Source organism: Sebastes umbrosus, chromosome 7, assembly GCF_015220745.1.
Source record: "Sebastes umbrosus isolate fSebUmb1 chromosome 7, fSebUmb1.pri, whole genome shotgun sequence".
NCBI lineage: Eukaryota > Metazoa > Chordata > Actinopteri > Perciformes > Sebastidae > Sebastes > Sebastes umbrosus.
Window position 1 is genome coordinate 19446705 of NC_051275.1, and position 6571 is coordinate 19453275.

The window sequence follows — 6571 nt, forward strand, 5'->3', positions numbered from 1 at the left end:
ATTCAATTCTCCAGGCTACTTATATTCAACCCCATCTAGAGCTTGTTGTCAGTAGTTTTAGTTTCGTGCCAATATTGTCAGAAGTCTGCTCACAATTAAAGCGGTCATTTGTAGGTTGACAGGCAGGTGCTGCTGGCAGCGGGTCAGTAATAACCATTCAGCTCACTATCTGGAAGGTCAACCTCTGTGCTACTGCCGGCTCAGGGAAGGAGAGTCATGCGGGTATCTATATGCCCTTCAGCCTGCCAAAATCACAAAGATAAACAGACGCTCATGCTCATAATTGTCTGTTGACACAAAATAAAGAGGAGGCCCCCTCGGCAAAACTGTACATTCTGCTCCTTTCAGGTAATACTTCAGTCTTTACTTTAACAAGACTACCCCAACGACATTAGAGAAGAACACCCTACATTTTCTGTGGCTCTCCTTTGCTTTACTCTCTAGTTGAACTGGCAACAAGTGCCAGCAAAGCAGCTCTTCAAATGGCTGAAGCTTGTACAATTGGTGTTGCTGTGTTTCCATTGCTGGCAGCACTGAATAGAGACTGGCCGCCGGGATGCACTTATTCAAATCAACTTTTGATAACACTCGGGACTGACTAAGAACGCTTTCAACTTATCTGTCGAGAAATTAAGCATGCCGGTATTTCAAAAGAAAGAGAGCTGCTGTTCTCTTAGTAGTTACTTTTACCAAGTTGTCAACACAGAAAATGGGACACGCGATACATAGTTGGAATCTGTTTCAAGTACTTTGCAATGTAGTTTGAACTTTGAGCCATTTCAACATCACGGTTAGTCTGCATAAATGGCATTTTTGACACGTGAAATGTTGTGAAACTTAATTACATTATATACACAAATTACATGGCATCTTCATTTAGAAAAGACAACACCAATGTGTTCACAGAAGAACAATTCATAAATGCAGATTAGTCTGTCAGAAATAAGACTGCCTTTAGTAACAAATGTACAAATAGTATGTGTCTAGCTAAATAATATATCAGGGATAAATATAGGCTTATGGGTGTTGCAGTGGTTAGCACTGCCACCTCACAGCAAGAGGGTCGCAGGTTCAAACCTGGCTTTTTTTTTTTTTCAGCCCTCCTGTGTGGAGTTTGCATGTTCTCCCTGTGTTAGCGTGGGTTTTCTCTGGCTTCCTCCCACAGTTCAAAGACATGCAGGTTAGGTTCATTGTTGACTCTAAATTGCCCGTAGGTGTGAATGTGAGCGTGAATGGTTGTCTGTCTCTATGTGTGACCTGTCTAGGGTGTACCCCGCCTTCGCCCAATGTCAGCTGGGATCAGCTCCAGCCCCCCCACGACCCTGAACAGGATAAGTGGTTATAGATAATGGATGGATGGATAAATATAGGCTTCTTAGGTTGACAAAGACATAAACCAACATTGAAACAACAGAGGAAATCGTCATAAACTGAGAGGAAACCTAAGAGTCACTCCATTTGACTCACCACAAGTGGCAAGATATTCCTCATCAGTGATTTTAAGAATAGAGCCTTCATCAGCGTTGCTCCAGTCGAATCAATTCAATAGCTTGTTTGTTTAAGGGAGAGTTGTGTTTAATGTTAGCATAGTATTGCTAGATTCACAAAAGACCCAACAGCTGTTAGATTATAGCTGTCAAAATAACTAAAAGCTGAAAAGGGGATCACATTCCTCTTCAAGATGGTTGCATTTTAGTCAGTTGAAATAAAACAAATACCTGAGAGGAGAGCACACAGTCCACGTTTATTTTTGAAGCTGAGCACTGTCTAAAAAAACAACAAGAAAAACATCAATATCCCATAATTCCAGTTGATCAGCTGCAACGCAGTCCTTACAGGCGTGGCTGGGGAAAAAAAATAAACCAGCCAAGGATCCTTGCTTAAACTAATGCTTTACATGCGATATCACGACAAGGTTGCCCTAAAATCTCGCTTGTGAGATTCAGTGTACTTCACCAGTGTGAGCCACTACAGCGATGATTTGCATTCATCCCCCCCTCGGTCCACAAATGTCTGACCCGATCACTCAATGCATCATACAGCCACACAATGAGAGAGAAAACGTGGAAAACAAGCCAGACACTTTAAGTACTGGGGTAGACGCAATACATACAAACTCATCGCCTGCGATGTGCTCCACCCTGATTTTCTAACACTGTGCCAACAAACCGCATGAAGCAAACCAGAGCAGCAGAGATGATGGAGCTTCAGCTGAGCATGGCAGCAGCAACCATCACCCAACAACCACCAAGTATGACAGCAACAAACAAACAAACAAACAGCAAAGGGAATATACTCTGGAGCATGTCATGTTAGAAAACTGCTGTTCCAATTACAATGTTTTCTGCACAAATATACTACGCCCTCTCCAAATGCTAACACTGAATACAGCAGTGATTTACAACTAAAATATCAACACCATGATAGCATTAAAATGTTCAAACAAGTCAACAGTAACATGTATACATGTTCTTAATATGCCTGTATATATTCTTAATATGCCCTTGTACAAAGTATTTACTTTTATAATTGTAATATAACTTAAAGTATTTGTAATTGTAATATAACGTAATTGTAATATAACTAATTGTATTTCCTCTTATAATTGTAATATAACATATTATTTTAATGGAGCTTCCCAGCAAAATTAATCTTGAATCTAACAGAGCTAACATCACGTCTTGTGAAACCACAGTGGATTTAGTTGTCGAGGTTTTTTAAACAGGCTGCTTCAAACTATGCTAATTAATAATAATAGATAATAGATAAAAATATCATAAAACAAGAACATCATAAAAAATATATAAGAAACAATATTAATTACACATTAAAATCAGTTCTAAAAAGGTGAGTTTTGATTAGTGATTTGAATCAGACACAGGTTACTGATTATTACTAACTTGGGGATGGACGCCCAAAATGCAGCTGTAATTTTACGACGACCCTACCACCTTTTACGTGACATGTTTGTCCTATAACCGTGGTTACGACTTACGACTTTTGGTCGACATGACGACGGTTGCCAGTTAGTAGCTTAACGGTAGCTAAAGTTAACGTTAGCTTCAGTTAGCTTCAGTCAGAAAGTTAGCTCGTATATTCACTCTTAACAAAAAGTAACTAGCTATAATTAACGTATAGTTATAGGTATAGCTAGTAGCTAACGTTGACCTCACTTGAATGCTCGTAAGATAGTTTATCTGGAGGATAAACTCCGGTTACCTGCTGCTCCAGTCACAGCGGCCTGTCCGCCATTTTGAGACATAAAAAAGGAGGTGCAAACATTAACAGCCACATCGTCATCTTCTCCTCCACCTAACGACGGCCCGGCTTCATCAACTCACCCTATTGTTGCTGCCCGTGAGTATCCTCAGCCCGTCTGTTAACGCTAACACGACCCGACAGGGCGTGAGGTTTCCGCTGCTCCAGTGTGTGATGTTGGAGGTAGACTGAGTCTTGTCGCTCCGCGCGCTGCTCTGCTGGCTGCTTCGTCGGCTGCTGCTGCAATCGAGCTTCAGACCGGGAGCGCGCACGACGGTCGCGTTCACGGTCTAACGGGAGCGCGCACGTACTTGATAGCAGAAAAAAAACACCCTATGGTTGATTTTTTTTTTTTTACTTTTAACTCTTAGCTGCATGACTTCTCAGTATCTGCACATCTAGAACTGTGGAAATTACTTTAAATTAGGGATGTCAATCGATTAAACATATTTAATCATGATATTGTTCATGACTGAAGTATGTTCACATCTGTTCTTTGATTGCCAGACACTGTTTGATACAGTTTAAGATTCTGCACAGGTTACATTACTCTAAAGCAGCTATTCTCAACCAGTGGGCCGGGGAGAACCACCCAGTGGGCCGCGAAGGTGCTCCCTTATGTTTAGATTAACAGCTATTCTGTATTTCAGAGGTTATAGCGGGCTCACTTTTAAAGCTAGAGTGAAGATACTGGCATCATATGAAATTAGAAAAACCTAATGAATCCTTTGTTACCAACCATGTCATACTAGCTTGTCGGGAAGGAGGCTAAATAACGCTCCAAAATTACGCTAAATTTTGGTGAGGAAAAACTGCCATGGCCATTTTCAAAGGGGTCCCTTGACCTCTGACCTAAAGATATGTGAATGAAAATAAGTTCTATGGGTACCCACAAGTCTCCCCTTTACAGACATATACAATATGTCACAGATTTAGTGACACAAAATTGAGCAATTTTTGAAACCAGTAAAAGTGTGTGGTGAGGAAATATGACCCTGAATACTTTGGAATCATAATGACAGGCAGTGATGGGTGAGGGTAAGCTGAATATCTATGTGGGTCATTACACCTGACAGTGGCATAACACATATTTACAGGCCAGTTTGTTATTTATTTGGGAAGGTGGTCCTCGGAAATTTTTGAACAATCGGAAGTGGGCCTCGAGGTACAAAAGGTTGAGAACCCTTGCTCTAAAGTAAAGCTACATAAAATCTTTCCATAAACGTCACCAATATGTGAAAATGTGTCCAAGCAGATTTACTCCATAGCTATGCACTATGCCCTAAAATACAGGACTTTTGGGTTGCAATATTTTCATTTTTTTTCGAGGATTTTTAAAGTCCAATTAAAACCAGATCCACTTTTGGTTATACTAGGAGCTTCCAAAAGCTCTAAAATCCTACAGAACACACAATATCATCTCCTGTCCTTTGGTCTCCTTTGTGCAAATCTCCTGATTGTTTTGTTTGCACACCGGCAATATTTGCACTATCTGTTTATATCATGTTTATTTTTGTTTATAGCTTATTTTGTAAATTGTACATTTTTATTCTTATTTTATTCCAACGTTTTATCTATTTCTTTGTTATTATACTGTCTGACTTGCACCAACAAAAACCAAAGAAAATTCCTAGTGTATACCTCTTACACCTGGCAATAAACACCATTCTGATTCTGATTCTGATTCTGATTCAAAGAAACTGATTCTCTTGTTCTGGAAAGGGAAAGAGGTGCCAACATTTAAATCCTGGATAACAACATTGACTGATACCCTCCACCTAGAAAGAATCCGATACACCCTTAATGACAGACTGGAGGTACTTGAAAAGATTTGGAGACCGAGGATCTCCTCTATAGAAGGGACAGGCAATCAAGACGCAATACACACATAGTCTTTAGTACCCGAGGTAGCACTGCTCAGGGATGGGAAGGTTCGGGAGGGGGGGTGGGTTACACATGTTTATGTATATACTGTATGTCGCCAATGTCTCCCTGATTTGTGTGCCTTAGGGTGTTGTCTGTGTTTTATTTATTTATTCATTTTTATTTTATTATTATTATTATTTTTTGTTTTGTTTTGTTTTGTTTTCCTTTCACTACTTATGTTTTTTGTATTCGCTTGTCTCCATTTTTGTTTGCCCTTAGTTCCTAGTATTGTCTGTTTTTGTTGATATATATACAAAATGAGGCATGATACACACCCCACAGAAGTCTGTATCACTGACATGCACATGCTTCTTAATAAAAATATTTGAAATGATTGTCAAGTATTTAATACTCTTATCAACATGGGAGTGGATAAATATGCTGCTTTATGCAAATGTATATATATATGTATTATTGGAAATCAATTAACAACACAAAACATTGACAAATATTGTCCAGAAACCCTCACAGGTACTGCATTTAGCATAAAAGATATGCTCAAATCATAACATGGCAAACTGCAGCCCAACAGGCAACAACAGCTGTCAGTGTGTCAGTGTGCTGACTTAACTTTGATTTGCCCCAAACTGCATGTGATTAAACTAAAGTGGGCATGTCTGGAAAGGAGAGACTCGTGGGTACCCATAACCCATTTTCATTCATATATCTTGAGGTCAGAGGTCAAGGGACCCCTTTGAAAAAAGCCATATTACCTCCTTCACGACAAGCTAGTATGACATGTTTGGTACCAATGGATTCCGTAGTTTCATATGATGCCAATCTCTTCACTCTAGCTTTAAAACTGAGCCGCTACAACCTCCAAAAGATCGATTGTGTTAATGCGTTAAAGAAATTAGTGGCGTTAAAACGACTTTGCGTTAACGGGTTATCGTGTTAACCCGGTTGACAGCCCTACTTTAAATACAACTAATTTAAACATTGTATGACTGATTAAGAGACTTGCCATTATTTGATCAGATTTTGTAAATGCAAAAAAAATAAGAGGTTTGGATTTTACACTGAAAATATAAACTATACTGAATGCAATTTGCAGTGGTGAAAGTAACTAGGAACATTAAGTAGTACTGTACTTTTGAGGTACTTGTATTTTATGGTATTATATACTTCCACGCCACTACAATTCAGAAGTAAATATTGTACTTTTTTACTCCACTGCATTATCTGACAGCTATACCTGATAGTTTATAGTAGGAAGCAGCTAAAAATACCTCAGTCTCAGGCAGCAAATACAATCAAATGCTTCTTATATGGTAATACATCAGTAACCCATTCTGCCACTTAATGAGTAGCCTACCTTTACTTGTAATACTTTAAGTAAAGGTTGCTGTCTATAGGCCTACGTTGTTCATCTACTTAAGTACACAGA

At 39.2% G+C, this 6571-nt stretch overlaps 1 protein-coding gene across 2 annotated transcripts in view; it reads right to left on the bottom strand.

Moving 5' to 3' along the window:
* Positions 1-3541, bottom strand: part of LOC119491386 (lissencephaly-1 homolog) — a 43467-nt gene extending 39926 nt beyond the window's left edge. For both annotated transcript variants that reach the window (XM_037775360.1, XM_037775359.1), the window contains exon 1: positions 3342-3541. The gene's annotated coding sequence lies outside the window, so the exon portion shown is untranslated. The remainder of the gene's footprint in view (positions 1-3341) is intronic.
* Positions 3542-6571: the final 3030 nt, after the last annotated feature.